This window comes from Panthera uncia, assembly GCF_023721935.1.
Source record: "Panthera uncia isolate 11264 chromosome A1 unlocalized genomic scaffold, Puncia_PCG_1.0 HiC_scaffold_17, whole genome shotgun sequence".
Classification (NCBI taxonomy): domain Eukaryota; kingdom Metazoa; phylum Chordata; class Mammalia; order Carnivora; family Felidae; genus Panthera; species Panthera uncia.
Window position 1 is genome coordinate 112,734,920 of NW_026057577.1, and position 17,056 is coordinate 112,751,975.

General features: G+C 40.5%; 1 long non-coding RNA gene across 1 annotated transcript; it reads left to right on the forward strand.

Annotated features, from left to right (window-relative positions):
* The first annotated feature begins 6 nt into the window (after positions 1 to 6).
* Positions 7 to 14,334, forward strand: LOC125934589 (uncharacterized). Its single transcript, XR_007461466.1, has 3 exons — positions 7 to 541; positions 13,272 to 13,464; positions 14,169 to 14,334. It is a non-coding gene; the product is annotated as an uncharacterized LOC125934589 (long non-coding RNA).
* The last annotated feature ends 2,722 nt before the right edge of the window (positions 14,335 to 17,056 follow it).

The window sequence follows — 17,056 nt, forward strand, 5'->3', positions numbered from 1 at the left end:
GCAGCGCCGACTGCCGCGCTGGGCCGCCGCCGCCGCCGCCGCCGGCCGGGGGCGGGGCCCGCGGCCTCCCACGTCCCCAGCTGCGCTAATCCACGGCCGAGAGCCGCGCGCCAGGCGAGAGCAAGCGATGGCCGAGCCGCCGCGCCTGCCGGCGGAGCCCACTCGGCGGCCGCCACTGCCCCCTTCAGGCGGGCCCTGAGCCGTGAGGCGCAGGGCGAAGATTTCCACTCAGAAAGAAGTGAATTGTCTGAGATGTTTAGGCTCTTAGGTAAAAAAAAAAAAAAAAAAAAAAAAAAAAAAAAAAAAACGTATCCTAGAAAGTAAATTAATATTTGCGTTCCTGACGAACGTTCCCACTCTGAGCGCTCAGTGAATACTTCTAGAATAACTGAACCACACATCTAATAAAGGAGTTTCAGTGAATATTAGCGACGGCACTAAGAGGAAAACAAGATGCCTGTGCCGGGGGCTGTCCGCTCCCTTTCGTCTTCCACCCGCTGGAACCTTCTGGCAAGAAGGGGAGAAGAATGACAAGAGCAAAGTAAGGAAGGTGTTGTGCCTGACAAATGAAGAGGCTAAGGGTGGTGTGGGAAGAGAGGCATCAGGGCGGGAGAGTTTCCAGTAAAATACGTCTGCAGGGAGAGCTGGCATTTTGCATATGTCCCTTCTGCTCCCTGAGCCTCACGTAGTGCGGGGAATGAGAGTTTACACTTCCGAGTCAGGCTACTGGGTTCGAATTCGCTTTCTGACACTACCTAGCTTATGACCTTGAGCAAGTCACTCACTGAACCTCCCTCCCTCCTAAGTTGTTGTGGGGATTCGATAATCATGTAATCCCTACTTTACAGATGGGGAACATGAAACAGAGGGATTAATATATGGCAAGTACTATACATGGGGAGCACAGTCAGGTGTTTGTTGCTGCTGTTGCTAATGTTAACTGCTGTTTGGGAAAGCAAAAGCCCCGTTCTCCTTCATAAAGAGAATGGGGTCCTAAAACCATAATCCCAGGGCATAGCACCAGAAAGGACCCTCATGTTCACACCCCTACTCCTAATCTGAGATCAGTGACCATCTGTGTCCATTCATCTCTGTCTCACTGTATTTATATTATCTTTAAGATACGTAGATTCAAAAAAGAAAACTCACTTCCCGAGATACTAATCAGCTCCCATCTCCGAAGTTGCCTTGTTTCACATCTTCTTTTCCTTCAGTGTATAATTTGCCCCAAGTTTTTTCTTCTCATAGTCCCCTTTTATTAAGTCTAGCCTAATGATTCCTTTAAAGACACCTCTAACTGGGATTCAGCATTCATATGTCATTAATTTCAGCCTGTCCTCTGACCCTTTTCAAGCAAATCTGGGAAACGGGCCAGAAGAGTTTACAAGTATTGTGAGGAAGGGCTGTGGTATTCTAAGCATCTTGCGCAAAACCACCAACCCAGTATACCAGAAGTACTCCCACAGTGTTTATCCCTAATGCAAAAACCTTTATTCAATTCTGTAAGCAAATTCTGAATTACAACATTTTTAGTTGAAAACTCTGAGTTAGGATCCTTCTTGCAGTAAGCAAGAGAGGTCATTGAATTTCATCGTCAACAATGTATGTGGTCAGAAACATGAAGTCGACATTTACGGAACATCTACAATACAATTGATTTTGTTTGTTAACTGTGAGAAGCTAACCTACCATATTTAGGATAAGTGTGTGTAATTTCACCCTTACCATTCATCTGGTAGTTACTTTTTTAGGTTAAAGCGTTCACTAAAGTAACACGAAACTTGCAATGCTTCAGGTTTTGAGACAGAGAGACTAAAAATCTATGTCAGGTGTGAAAATTCCAGGACTTCGAGGTGATGGCTTTTAAAGACTGGTTGGGCTGCTCCTTAGAAACAGTAGTTGAGGAACTACTGGATGTCAGAGGTTGTTTGCAGTTCCAGAACAAACAAGCATTCCGTTGGCAGGAGTCCGATGGGAGGCCAGGCATCAGGCTTGGTGAAGGAGAGAAACGGGCTATCCATGGTCCCTGGCTCTGTGGCTCCTGGGTGACAGGAAAAGTTCCTTAGGGTCTTGGATATTTAGAAAATGTGCTCAAGTGTTAGAAAATTATAACTCTGCACTCAGGGAAGTAGATACAGCAACACATTTTTAAAAGAGTTCTCTGGAAAATGGAGACTATTCATAATTTAGTTGACACAATCATTTTTATAACCATCAACTGTTTCTATTTCCTTATGCGTTTGTAGAAACACATCATTCCGGGACACTAAATAGGTCCACACGACCGTATCTTCACACTTCTTCCTTTGGCCTGTGAGGCCTTATGTGGTGGCCTGGCCCTTGCTTCTCTTTCCATTCCTCTCTTCAACTAGAGTGAAACCACAGCGGTTTCTTTGCTATTTCTGGAACAAGCCAAGCACATTTGTGCCTCAGATTTATTTCTTTAGAGCAGTTTTAGGTTCATAGCAAAATTGAGCAGAAGGCACAAGAGATTTTCCACATAGCCCCTCCTCACTGTCAACATCGCCAATCAGAGTGGTGCATTGGTTTCCATCGATAAACCCACACTACCACACCTTTATCCCTCAAAGCCCATAGTTTACATTAGGATTCACTCTCGGTGTTGTATATTTTATGGGCTTGGACAAATGTATAATGACATGTATCTACATCTATGATTGTAGTAGCGTACAGAGTAGTTTCACTGCCCTAAAAATCCTCTGTGCTCTGCCTGTTCATCTCTGCTTCCCTCCCTAACCCCTGGCAAACACTGATCCTTTTAATGTCTCCATGGTTTTGCCTTTTCCAGGGTGTTATATAGTTGGAATCATACAGTATGCAGCCTTTGTAGATGGGCTTCTTTCACTTGGTAATATGCATTTAAGCCTCCTCCATGTATTTTCATAGCTTGATAGCTCATTTATTCTCAGCCCTAATAATATTCCATTGTCTGTATGTATCACAGTTTATTTATTATTTGTCTAACTGAACAATATCTTGGTTGTTCCTAGAATGGGGCAATTATGAATAAGCTGCTATAAACACTCCAGTGCAGGTTTTTGTGTGGATATAAGTTTTAAACTCCTTTGGGTAAATGTCAAGGAATACAATTACTGGATTGCATGGTAAGAGTATGTTTAGTTTTGTAAGGAACTGCCAACTTCCAAAGTGACTGTACCATTTTGCATCATCACCAGCAATGGATCAGAATGCCTTGTCAGCATTCGGTATTGTCAGTGTTCTGGATTTTGGCTATTCTGATAAGCGGGTAGTGGCACCTCATTTTAATTTGCATTTCCCTGATGACATATGATATAGGACATCTTATTTGCCATCCGTATATCTTTTTTATGATTAATTTTTTTAATTTTAGAGAGAGTGTGTGTGTGTGAATGGGGGAGGGGAGCAGAGGGAGAGAGAGAGAGAGAGAGAGAGAGAGAGAGAGAGAGAGAGAATCTTAAACAGGTTCCACGTTCAGCACGGAACCAGATGCGGGGCTTGATCTCCCTACCATGAGATCACGACCTGAGCTAAAATCAAGAGTCAGTGACTAAACTGACTGAGCCACCCAGGTGTCCCTGTATGTCTTCCTCAGTGAGGTAGTCTGTTAAGATTTTTGGCCCATTTTTAAATTGAGTTGTTTGCTTCCTTATTATTGACTTTTAAGAATATTTTGTACATTTTGGAAAAAAAAGAAATTGTGTACATTTTGGAAAATAATCCTTTATCAGATGTCTTTTGTAAATATTGCTGTCAGTCTGTGACTTGTCTTCTCATTCTCTTGATGTTGTCTTTTACAAAGCAGAAGTTTTTAATTTTAATGTAGTCCAGCTTATCAATTATTTATTTCATGGATAGTGCTTTGGAATTATAACTAAAAAGTCATTGCCATACCCAACATCATTTAGGTTTTCTTGTTATCTTCTAGGAGTTTTATAGTTTTGCATTTCATATTGAAGTCTCTGATCCATTTTGAGTTAATTTTTGTGGAAGGTATAAGGTCTGTGTCTAGACTGATTGATTTTTGCATGCAGATGCCCAGCTGCTCCAGCACCATTTGTCAAAAAGACTATCTGTGCCTCTTTGTGTTGCCTTTCCTCCTTTGTCAAAGATCAGTTGACTATATTTGTGTGAATCTATTTCTGGGCTCTATATTCTGTCCCATTGATCCCTCTCTTTTTCCACCGGTACCACACTGTCTTGATTACTTCAGCGTTAGAGTTAAGACTTACAGGTGCCTGGGTGGCTCAGTCGGTTAAGCGTCCGACTCTTGGTTTTGGCTCAGATCATGATCTCACATTTTGGAAGTTCAAGCCCCATATCAGGCTCCGAGCTGACAGTGTGGAGACTGCTTGGGATTCTCTCTCTCCCTCTCTTTCTGTCCCTCCCCTGCTCACTCTCTCTGTCTGTCTCAGAATGAATAAATTTTTTAAAAATTATAGAGTAAAACTTAAAATTGAGTAGTGTCAGCCCTCTTTGTTCTTCTACTTCAGTATTGTCTTGGCCATTCTGAGTCTCTTGCCTCTCCAGGTAAACTTTATAATCAGTTTGTTGATAGCTACAAAATAATGCTGGGATTTTGATTGGGATCACATTGAATCTACAGATCAAGTTGGAAGGAGCTGACATCTTGAATCTTCCTATCCAAATACTTGGAATATCTCTCCTTTTACTTAGTGCTTTGATTTCTTTCGTCAGAGTTTTGGTTTCTCCTCATATAGATCTTTCACATATTTTGTCAGATTTATACCGAAGTGTTTCATTTTCAGAGGGTGCTAAGGTGAGTGGTATTGTGCTTTTAATTCCACTTGTTCATTGCTAGTATGTGTAGGAAAACAATTGGCTTCTGTATATTAACTGTGCATCCTGCAACCTTGCTGTAATCACTTTTGAGCTCTAGGGGTGGGAGGAGGGTTTAGTTGATTCTCTTGGGGATTTCTACATAGCCAATCATGTCATCTGCACACAAAGAGAGTTTTATTTCTTCCCAATGTGTATGCCTTTTATTTCTTGGTTTTCTTTATTGCATTAGCTAGGACTCCCAATATAATGTCGAAAAGCATTGATTCCATTTCCTCTGCTTTCTTACATATCAGTTAAACTTCTTTTTTAGTAGTTGGCCTAGAGTTTGCAATACGCATTACAAGTATCCAAGTCTGCTTTCAGTTAACACTATACTGCTTCACAGGTAGTGTGAGTACCCTCTGATGACAAAATAATACAAATTCTTCTGGCCCCTTGTCGCATTGATATCATTTATTTTATGTATAAAATATGTATAAGCACACATAAGTGTGTGTGTGTATATATATACATATATACATATTTATTTATATCATTTATTTTATGTATGTATAAGCACACATAAGTGTGTGTGTATATATATACATATACACACACACACACACACACATATACACACTCATAAACATACATAGTTGAATAAAGCACTGCTGTTACTATTTTGAGCAGTTATTTGTTAGATCAATTAAGAAAAATAGGAGATTTTATTTTACCTTTACTTATTCCTTCTCCAGTGTTCTCCCTTTCTTTAAGTAGATCTGAGTTTCTAATCTATTAACCATTTTCCCTCTCCCTGAAGAACTCCTAACATTTCTTGCAAAGCAAATCTACTGGCAACAAATTCTTTCCATTTTTATTTGTCTAAGAAAGTCTTAATTTCTCATGGCACAGAATTCTAAATTGGTAGCTCTTTTTCTCAACACTTTACATATTTGACTCCACTCTCCTCTTCCTTGCATCGTTTCTGAGGAGAAGTGAGATATAGTTCTGATTTTTGCTCCTCTATAGGTAAGATATTTTTTCCTTTGATTTCTTTTAGGATTTTTTTCTTACTCTTTCATTTTCTGTAGTTTAAAATTATGTGCCTAGGCGTAGGGTTTTGTTTTGTTTTGTTTTTTTTTTTTTGGTATTTGTCTTGTCTGGTGTTCTTTGAACTTCCTGGATATATAGTTTGGTATCTGACATTAATTTGAAGAAATTCTCATTTGTTGTTTTAAATAATTCTTCTGTTTTCTTCTTTCTACTCTCTTGTTATTCCTATTACATGTATGTTACATTTTTTGTAGTTGTCCCAAAGTTCTTGGATATTCTATGCTGGTTATCTTTTTTTAGCCTTTTTTTTTCCGTATACTTTTCAGTTTTGGAGGTTTCTATTGATATATCCTCAATCTCAGAGATTCTTTCCTCAGTCATGTCCATCTACTACAAGCCCATCGAAACATGCTTCATTTCTGTTACAGTGATCTCTAGCATTTCTTTTTGGGTCTTAGAATTTCCACCTCTCTGTTTACATTCCATTTATTCTTGCATGTTGTCTACTTTATTCATTAGAGCCCTTAGCATATTAATCACAGTTGCTTTAAATTCCTGATCTGGTAATTCCAACATCCCTGGCATATATGAATCTGGTTGTGATACTTGCTCTCTCTTCCAACTGTGTCTTTGGGGTTGGTTGGTTTGTTTGTTTTGTTGTTGTTTGTTTGACTTTATTTTTTGGCCTTTTAGTATGCCTTGTAATATTTTCCTCATAGCCAGGCATATTTTGCTAGGTAAGAGGAATTTTGGAAATAGGCCTTTTATTATGTGTGGTAAGGTACAGTGGGCAGGGAAGCATTTTATGGTGATTGTTGGGCCTTTAGTGAGCCTCTGCCTCTGGCCTGTGAACTTCACGTGTACTTTTCAGGGCTTTTTTTTTTTTTCTTTCCTCTTCCATTAAGTGGGACAGGGTGGTTAGAGTGTGCTGGAGTTGGAGATTTCCTTTCCTCTAGATCAGTTAGGCCCTACTAAAATCCCAGCAGGTTAGGCTCAGGTTAAATAGTTTCTCCTGAGGTCGCACCTTGTTAGAAGAACACAATGCTCTAGCATGTTTAAAAATGGTTTCTTTTCCCCTTCCCCTGCCAAAAGCAGTAGAGGATTTTTCTCCAGTATTCACTGTGAGGACCTGGTAGAGATCCAGGAGGTAAAACTCACAAAAATGTGGGGTCTCTCTAATGGCTGGGTCTCCCCGGAGTTTTTAACTCTGAGTTGTCCGCACGGGTCCTCCAGCAATTCATCAATTACAATTCAGATGTTCCCACCCCAACACTGTTTCCTACAGAGGCTTCTGCTCTGCCAAGGTGTGATTCTCTATATTCATCTGTTGGTCTCTCCAATATGGATGTAGTGGTTTGTGCTGCAACTTCATTTCTCTTATGAATCTAAGAATATTTGATTTTTTTCAGTTTGTTCGTCTTTTTACTCCTCCTGAGAATGGAGTAACAACTTCTAAGCTTCTTACATGTCAGACCAGACACCAGAACTTGCCTCAGGTTTTGTCCTTGATGTTTTTTGTTTGTTTGCTTGCTTTTTTTGTCTGGAATCTTCTTCCCCCTGAGATCCACCACGCTGCATTTTCACTTTATTCAGAATCAGTGTAGCTCCTCTATCCCTCCTTTCTTCTTCTGCCTTGGAGAACCCAGAAGTAAGGTGGAGACGGCCTAGGTCCCTGAGTCACCGACACCAATCAGACTTTATGAGAAGAGAAACCTTTGTTGGTTCAGCCACTGAGATTGCATGATTTGTTTATTGATGCAGCTGGCTTTAATTATCCTAACTAATACTTGCTCTCTCCCTTCCACCCCCCCACCATCATTCAGTGCTTCTTTTCTGTGTAGCACTTACTACCTACCATAAACACATCTATATAGTAATTGTCTCCCTTGTTGGAATGCAAACATTTTCAGAGCAGGAAGTTTGTCCCAGGCACTGACAATACGGCAATGAATAAAACAGACATGGTAGGCAATTAACAAATACTTCTTCAGTGACTTTCCTCCCTGGAGGTCAGCTCTTCTCAGTAACTCTTCATGTATCTGGGTCTGTTTGCCTCTGCCCCTCTGTGTCCAGCCATAAGGAAATGCTTCTAAGGCAATTAAATGACACTTCTCGTTACATTAGCAATCTTAAAGCTAACTCAACAATCCAGAACAATACTCCAGATTTTCTGAAATTGCTGGGAATTTCACCATTGGTTGATTTATGTTTGCATTTGGCTATTTGTATAGTATTACAAATTGCACTGTATTTATATTTACTTGAAAGTTTTTTGTATAATATACCAAGCATTATACAAATATATACATAGGATTTCATAAGAACTTTCACCTCTTAAAATCTTATTTCCTGCTGTATTTTCACTGCAACTCTTCCATGGACAGATCAGGTATTATCATCTCTAGTGTCACAGGGCAGGACCACAGGGCAGGAAATCCAACTGCAGAGGGAGCTCAGCTGAGATCACGTGGCTGGGAAGCAGGCCAGTGACTACTTAGCTGTCCTGAGAACTTTCATTGTCTGAGTCATAGGTCTGCCCCCTGCTGGCTCTGTAAAACTGTTATTATTAAAGAGTATTGGCTGCTTGCTGGAAGCTTTGTAGCTGAGAATTAATAGAAGGCCTGGATTCAAAGAAAGCGCCATGTCTGATAGGAAGGCTACTTACTGTACTTCTGTGTCTACTTGGTTTCACAAGGATTAAAACTCTTTGAGGACAGGGATTTTGTCTTCTTTGTGTAGTACTGTATGCCCAGCATAGTAAATCAAATAAATGTTAGGGGCACCTGGGTGGCTCAGTTGGTTAAGGGTCTGACTCTTGATTTTCACTCAGGTCACGATCTTATGGTCCATGAGATCTATCCCGGAGTTGGGTCCTGTGCTAGCAGCACAGAGCCTGGTTGGGATTCTCTCTCTCTCCCTTGCTCTCTACCCCTCCTCCACTCAGGCTCATGCCCTCTCTCTCTCTCCCTCTCTCTCCCAAAGTAAACATTAAAAAATGTTTTAAATCCAATAAATATTTGTCAACTGAATGAATAAATGAATGAACAAATGAACCTTTCTCAACCTTAGTTTCTTAGTCTGAAAAATGGGAGTAAAAAAAATCACTTCATGTGATCTTAACTGGATTTAATGAAATAAGTCCATATTATGTTCATAAGTTCACACAATGCTCATGGTATAAAATTAATTTTAATATAATTTAAAGTATTGTCTAATGATTAAAATTAATTTATTAAATGGTGTGATTCATTGTTGAGGTGAGTTGGACATATTTTCACATTTGGATTTTATGATGTTCATTTATGTAGTGATATGTATAGCTGAGACTGTACCCCAAGTCTCTAAAAATTTATCTACTACTATTAAAGAAATCCCTCATTTTTCAATACTGGACCTCTTTCACAGAGCTCATTCCTACTCCAAAATCAGACTAAGGACCTGATCCAATATTCATTACTTGACAGCCCTCTTTATAAATTGTCCTCTTTCCTCAAATATGTTTCCTAGATTAACTCAGCTAGTGGCTAATGAGCATGTTCTTGTAGATCTTTTCTGTCCCCCTTTTGAATTGTGGCCTGTTTTTCTTCCCATCATCAATATATATGCAGTGTCATAGTTTGTAAGTCTGCTTTTCTTAATGTTTTATACCAGGAGTCACAAATTGCCAAGCCACTGCCTGAATATGCCCCACTGTTTAGTTTAAAATGTGGGGGACTTCTCACTCATTAAAAAATAGGGATTTCTGGCTCCTTTTGGAGAAAAAAGTCAGAAGATCTGGCTACACTGGGCCAGTACTTCTGCATAGCAGCTATAGCTTATCCCCTTTCGACATGGCTGTTATTGCTAATTCATCACAGTCCCCACTCTCTTTGCTGTCTCATACCCAGGACTGTCTCCCATCTCAGCCCCTATACACCTAGAAGAGTTTGTCCCTCACACATTTTCCAGAGTGAGAATGATCACCCCAGTGGCATCACCATGGATAATTCAGATCTCTGTCTGCCATAGCCCTCTTGTAAGCTCCATACTCATTTCCAAATATGTTCTGGACATTTCCTACAGAATATCTGCCAGTCTGTTCTTCCTTCTTTGCTAGCTTCCTTCCATCAAGCAAATAGGCACCAGGGTATAAAGAAGATCCTGCTTTATCCCTCATGGATCTGGTTGGTGAAATTGGCGCTCATGGAGACTACATGCTGTGTGCTATGATTAGGGTATATACAGGAAATTATGGAACTTAGCAGACCAGGGAGGTGGGGTAGTAGTCAGGGAAGGCTTTCTGAAGCAAATGGAAACTAATTTGATTAACTGAAGCTGAAGTGGGATGGGAGAAAGGTAGAGGATGACATTTTTTCCCAGGAGGGTTGACAGAAACCAGACACATAAGAGCCCATTCTGCCTCATTCATTTACTGTACCAATATTTGAGTGCTATGTGTGAGCCACTCACTGTGTTAGTGGTAACCAAGACTGAAATGGTCGCATGGAACTTAGACTTGAGAGGAGTCAGAAACCAAGTAGATGGAGGGCCATTGGCTGAGATGAGACATCCATGAGAGCCAGGGAAGATGAGAGCAGTTTTGGATGTTGAGTTTGAAGTGCCTGTGCCCTGATGGAAATGTCCTAGGCAGTTGCACAAAAGTCTGGAACCCAGAGAAAGATTGAGGCAGACATGGAGTTAGAAGTTAGTCCATAGGTGGTAATTGAGGGGCTGTGAAATAGAAAATTACCAGAGTGAAAGAGCATAGACATGAGATACGAACAGTGAGCTGACAACAGATAGCCTCCCTCAGTCATTCCTTTTCCACTGCAAGCCTGAGAAGGAAGGATCACATAGGTAAAAAGGAATGTAGGAAGGTGATGTATTAGAAAATAAGAGAAAAGCATTTCAAGGAAGAGAGGGAAAAAGTCATATCAGAAAAAAAAATGAAGACCATCCATTTGGATTTCACCAAAGAGATCATTCATCAGACTCCTAGTGTCCCAGCCCTGCTGGCTGACCCCAGATGTGCTGCCTCTTGTGTTTTTCCCTCTAATATTGTTAGCGTGCAGAGATGCTCCCACAGAGGAAACTTCAGTTGCCCCTGACTGCTACCGTTCCTTCATCTTCCACCTGTACCCTGAATTTAGCCCCCCTTCATCCATTCTACTACCACCCAAGTTTCAGCTGCATTTCTTACTGTAATGGATTGTTGCAAACGTCCTCTGAAATGCTCTGGTATTACTATTCACTTTAGCCATACTAGCTTTCCCATCATTTCCTCAACAGGCTACATGTGCATCGAGATTTGGGCCTTTCACATAGGCTCTTTCCTCTGCCTGGAGTACCCACTTTTCTTCCTGTTTGGGCAAAACTAGTCATCCTTCAAACTCCTGTTCCTCTTCTCCCAAGAAGCTTCTCCTGGCAGAATAACTTATCCCTTCCCTTGAGTTCACAGAGCATTCTGTTCATACCTGTTTTGTGGCATCTGTACCAGTGTGTTACTTATTCATTACCAATCTGTCCATCTGCCCCATTTACATGAGTTTCAGGGTGAGCACTCCAAGAGTTTGAGGTGGTGGTTTTCACAGACTGGCATTATCCTGGGTTCATAACTATTTCCCTGTGGCTGTCCTAATGGCAGGAATACAGGAGATACTCAAATATTTCATGTTGGAAGTAATAAGATGTGTAGTAGCTGTAGGAAATATAAACATGAACAGTAGCCAACTTTAGGAGAAGAATTGAAGGATGTGTTTCCAGATAAACATGGTAATTTTTAGTTCCTAGATGTGGCAGTGGAAAGAATCTGCTGGGGTTTTTTTCCTTTAGTTAAAAAAAAAAAAAAAGTCATTTGTAAAGTTAAAATGTAGGAGATTAGGAAGAGGGGCGGGAAGGGAAGCATTCTGTTACTCCAGGGAAAGAACCTAGTGCTCTGAGAGAACCCTTACTTCCCTTATTGCTGATAATGCTGGCTCTCTCTGCAGCCTCTCTCTGTGCCTGTCTTTCTCTGATTAATTCTAATGAGACCTTTATCTCATTAACATATCAGAACTCCATTCATTCACCATGCCTGGAGGTCATAGATTACAGCAGAATCTAAAATTCAAAGAAGTGGGGGCACCTGGGTGGCTCCATCAGTTAAGCCTCCAACGTAGGCTCCGGTCATGATCTCAAGGTTCTCAAGCCCCGCGTTGGGCTCTGTGCCGAAAGCTTTCGGAGCCTGGAGCCTGTTTCTGATTCTGTGTTTCCCTCACTCTCTGCCCCTCCCCTTCCCTCTCTCTCAAAAATGAATAAAAATATTTTAAAAATAAGTCATTAAAAATAAAATAAAATTCAAAGAAGTAAATCAACAAGCAAACCTAAAAGAATAACAAAAAAAACCTAAGTGAAATTTTACTAAATACTGATTTTCACAATATAGTGACAACTCCTCAAAGACACTTATCAAAACATACTAGTGTCTAAGACAGGGAGTGACTTGGAAGAGAAACAATATGTACATAATAGAACATTTATCACACTAAGAACTTAATCAACATAGCAATTTAGGAGAGTATTGCTAATTACAAATTAGATTTCTGTAAGGATAATCTAGCAATCTAATCTACATGGGCTGGGTAGAAAGCAGACCTATTATTTAAACATGAGAGAGGGGTACCTGGGTGACTCAGTGGGTTAGGTGTCCAATTCTTTTTTTTTTTTTTTAATTTTTTAATGTTTATTTATTTTTTGAGAGAGAGAGAATATGGGAGAGGAGCAGAGAGAGAGGGTGGCACAGAATCTGTAGCAGGCTCCAGGCTCTGAGCTGTCAGAACAGAGCCCAATGCGGGGCTCAAACCCACGAACCGTGAGACCATGACCCGAGCCGAAGGTGGATGCCCAACCGACTAAGCCACCCAGGTACCCCAGATGCCCAACTCTTAATTTCCTATCAGGTCATGATCTAACTGTTCGGTTCGTGAGCTCAAGACCTGTGTGGGGCTCTGAGCTGACAGCATGGAGCCTGCTTGGGATTCTCTCTCTCCCTCTCTCCCTCTACCCCCACCCCACTTGTACACACTCTCTCAAAAATAAATAAACATTAAAAAAGTAAACATAAGAGATGGATGCTTTAATATGAGCTATAGATAACATTTTAAGTAAGAAGTCATCAATTCAAATGCCTGCATGGGACAGGCAAGTCATGTAAACAGGCCTAGTGGAGGGGTCCAGAGGGGTGGGGAGTCAGGGGCCTGTAGTGACCTGAGGAGAGTGCACCTCATCTAAAGAGGACAAAGACTGGGCCCCTGCCCCTTGGTGACATGCCAGAATACAGGCCCTATATTGCCATATGGCTTGATTTTTCTAAGAAACAACTAATCTTCATTTGTATGTAAAAATGTCCTGATTTTTAAAATATTGTGTGAGTCAAATGACATGTGTCTGAAGGCAACATTTGCACTATTGGCTTCCAGTTTGCAACACTGATTTTGAAAGTCCAAGTTACTTCTTACCTGCCTTAATCCTTGCTGGAGAAAACAACTGAGCCCTGAGAAGCGATGCTGCGTTGCATGAACTTATTTCTCCTGGAAATGCTTTAAGATCTTCAAGGAGGTCAGACCACAGCACAACAGACATCTGGAGGAGAAATGCCCATTTCCATTCAAGGTAGTATAATTGATTTTCCCCAGAGAAGCTTTGGACCAGCTCCTCCTTTGGAGAAAAACTCTGCTCCCTTAAAATGACAAATGTCATTTAAATGTCCCCTGTCATAATAAGAGAAGGCAGACTGCTTAGCACTAAACATTTCCCCCATCCCATTCTATGCATATTGACCCAGCTGAGAGAACATGTTTATAAAAATCGGGGGGGGGGGGTGTAGCAGAATGGATCAGATGCCTTTTCAGTGGCAGAGACAATATTGACATCAACAAATTTGCTTAAAGATCTATAGAGCCACTAAATGCCATTATGTCTAACCTGACTCAGAACTACACCTAGAGAAGAATTTTAAAAGGAAAAAGCATATATTAGATCCATTTAATCTAGGGTACTACACACGTACACTTACTTCAAAGATACTGGTTTTATAGCGGATAAATTAAAAAAAAAAAAAGATTCAGGTAAATAAAATATTTTAAGTGAACAAGGACAGTTTTCTTTTTAGGAAATCTTGTGAATGAATTCTATAGGAAAGAGTCCTTTTAATATATGAAATAGGATATGTAGAGGGTCTTTATAAATTTATATTCATATATAAATTTATACAAATTCTATAAATTCATGTTTCTATATTAAATATCTGGAGATGAGTCTGGTGGCTAAATCAGACATGCAGAAAAATTACCAACCTGAAATATTTTTTTAAACAGCATTGTTATCCTGGGAAGCACATAAGAGGCTTAAGCTTCATGCCTTGATGCAACGAGGCAGGACGGGTTGGGAGCCGGCAGAAGACATAACACCGTGTCATTTCTGTGTCTAGAAGGAAAGGATATTTGCACTGCCAGGTGGACTGTTAAAGCTGAACTCTCAGGAGCAAGAGACTAGCCCCAGTGAGCTAGTCAGGCTTTCCTGTACCCCAGCGGACTCTCAGGGGACCCAGCTTCAATGGTAAGCCAAACTCCTACTGGGAGGAAAAGGGGGGCACAGACCTGCCTAACTAAACTGCAGTTTTTCTTTTAGAGGAATCCAAAGAATTCCTGTTTGTGCATTGCCTGTTTGTGCTATTTATTGGAATCTGGGCTTCTATAAATTTTAAGCCAAGGGGATCAGCGAATTGAAGTGTGGTCTGGATCTGAAGTTTTTTAAGTGTCTTGGAGGAGCTGCTTGCTGGGGGGAGCACTGAGAAGGGCAACTCAGGCACAGCATTTGTCCTTCATTCAACCCTCAACTGGTTCTAATGAGAACCTATGATAGAAAAGAATCTCCATCTCTGTCTCCGACTGGTCTATAAATACTTTTCTGGTCTTCATGGAGGGGCAAGGTATAGGGAGAGAAGAAAGTTGCAATAATACCAACCTTAGCGGTTAGTATGACTTGACTGAAAATTTTCAGGATATTTCTGTTGATTTTTTTCCCTGTGTTCAGAGAGTCTTAAGAACTGGCCACGCTTAGTTCACCAACAATTTAACAAATATTTCTTGATCACTTAAATGTGCCTGTACCAGAGATAAAAATATTAATAAATCATAGAAGCCTATGGGGACGGGGACAAGGAGAGTTGATGTGGAGAGAAATAGACACAAACAGATCATTTGATCATTTCAGTACAGTGTGTTAGTCAAATGCACATATGTGTAGATATATATGCAAGTGCATATGTTAATCTAGACAAATATATATGTGTATACTTATATGTGTGTGTGTGTGTGTGTGTGTGTGTATACATATAAAATACCAGGTGCTGATTTTATGTAAGTCACTGTGTTAGTTATATTACAAACATTATCATACTTAATATTCACTCAGAAAGGTTGTTTTGAGAATTGTCATTCCCAAATTATAAAGGAGGAGAATGATTTTCCCAAGGTCAAAAAGCTGGTAAGTGCAGGTCGGCCTGGTGCCAAGTCTCGGTTTCTGGCCACCACTCTGGGCTTCCTCTCATCTGAAGGAGACAGAAGAGTAGAGGTGATGGCTGAGGTTTTGTTTTTTCTTTTGTTTTTGGTGTATGTCTTTTGCATAGGTATCAAATTCACAGGACTCAAAACTGAACAACATAGAGTATACAGTAAGTCTTGCTCCCATACCGACTCTCCCATACTCTCTACTCCCAATCCTCTTCACTATCCCTATCCAAAAACAAAAACTTTTGTAGTACCTTGCTGTTATTCAAGAGTTCCCTTACACAAACATGTTTATCCCTCCTCCTTCATTACACAGATAGGCACACTATACACATTGCTCTGCCCCTTGTTTTTTAAATTTAATGATGTATCTTAGAACTACTTCCGTGTCAGAGTTTAGTATCCTCATTCTTTCTTACAGCACCATAACATCACATTATATGGATGTACTGTAATTTATTGAAATGTCCCATTCCCCATTTGATAGACGTTCCTGGGTACAATCTTGACCACGCTACCTTATGGAACTGTCGTACTGCTGGTAGTAATTTTTCTGTTGTTTCTTTTGGGTTTTCCTGGATGACAATATCCTTTCCAATATTATACTTCTGATTTCCTTTTCTTGTATCATGTCCTTGTCTATTACAAGACCTGAGTTTTTAAAGGAAAAGGGCTTAGTCAAAGAGAGGATTAGTATTTGAGGCAGAGAAAGCATCAGAAGCACAAAGATATAAAACACCATGGTGGGTGCTGAGAAATACAGGAAATCAGGAATGTTGTATGTAAAATAATACAAGGTGAGGTGTAGAAGGAGTGAAGGGGAACGCATGCTATAAGGAAACCGTGCTTTATGAGGATGGGAGGTGTTTGCAATGAGGGACATGAAAGGATCAGTCAATGTAAGACAGATCCATTGAAAGTGGCAAGCCTGAGGAAACTATTGAATGATTCCACGTGAAACATGATTAAGGTAAACAATGTCTGCAGGGAGAGAAAAGGGTGAAGAGAATAATAGTAGATAAAACTGGCAAGCCTTGGTGACACCGAGGCATGAAGATGGAGAATCTGGATGGATAGACAGTGTCTATAAGTGAGATAAAGAGAGCAGAGGGATAAGGAGAAATTTGACTTTCAAAATGGCAATCTTGAAGTGTAACTCACTAAACAAACGGGAGGTACTATGGTATCCCACCTTTACTACCTGAGTGGCCTGATGGGTGTGTTGGTCTCTTGACAAGTGGTAAACTTTGGACCTAAACACAGATTTGTTAATGCTAAAATCAGCAATCATTCCACTGTGTGTGCTGCTTTCTAAATAAGCAGAGCATATGAAAGAACATAATTGAAAACAAGCACAACTGATTAAAATGAGGAGAAAAGCTTCGGGAGAGAATAGTAGAGTAAGTGAGCTAGATAGACAGACTGGGACCACATAGCAGAATCCAAACAGTTGGGGCTTTGACCCAGTCTGGGTGACCCAAATTTAGAGAATACAACAGAAAATAATAGTTTTTTTTTAGATTATGCACATTTTAGGTAATCCCTCTCCACCAGCTCTGTTGGAAAGGTAATCTACCGTGAGCCCTGGACATCCCTGCACATACTTGCTTGGTATATCAAGAAACCAAGGCCCTAAGGCCCTGGCCACACTTTATCTAGGCCATTTGTCAGGATGTGTTTGCAGAGAGCAACCT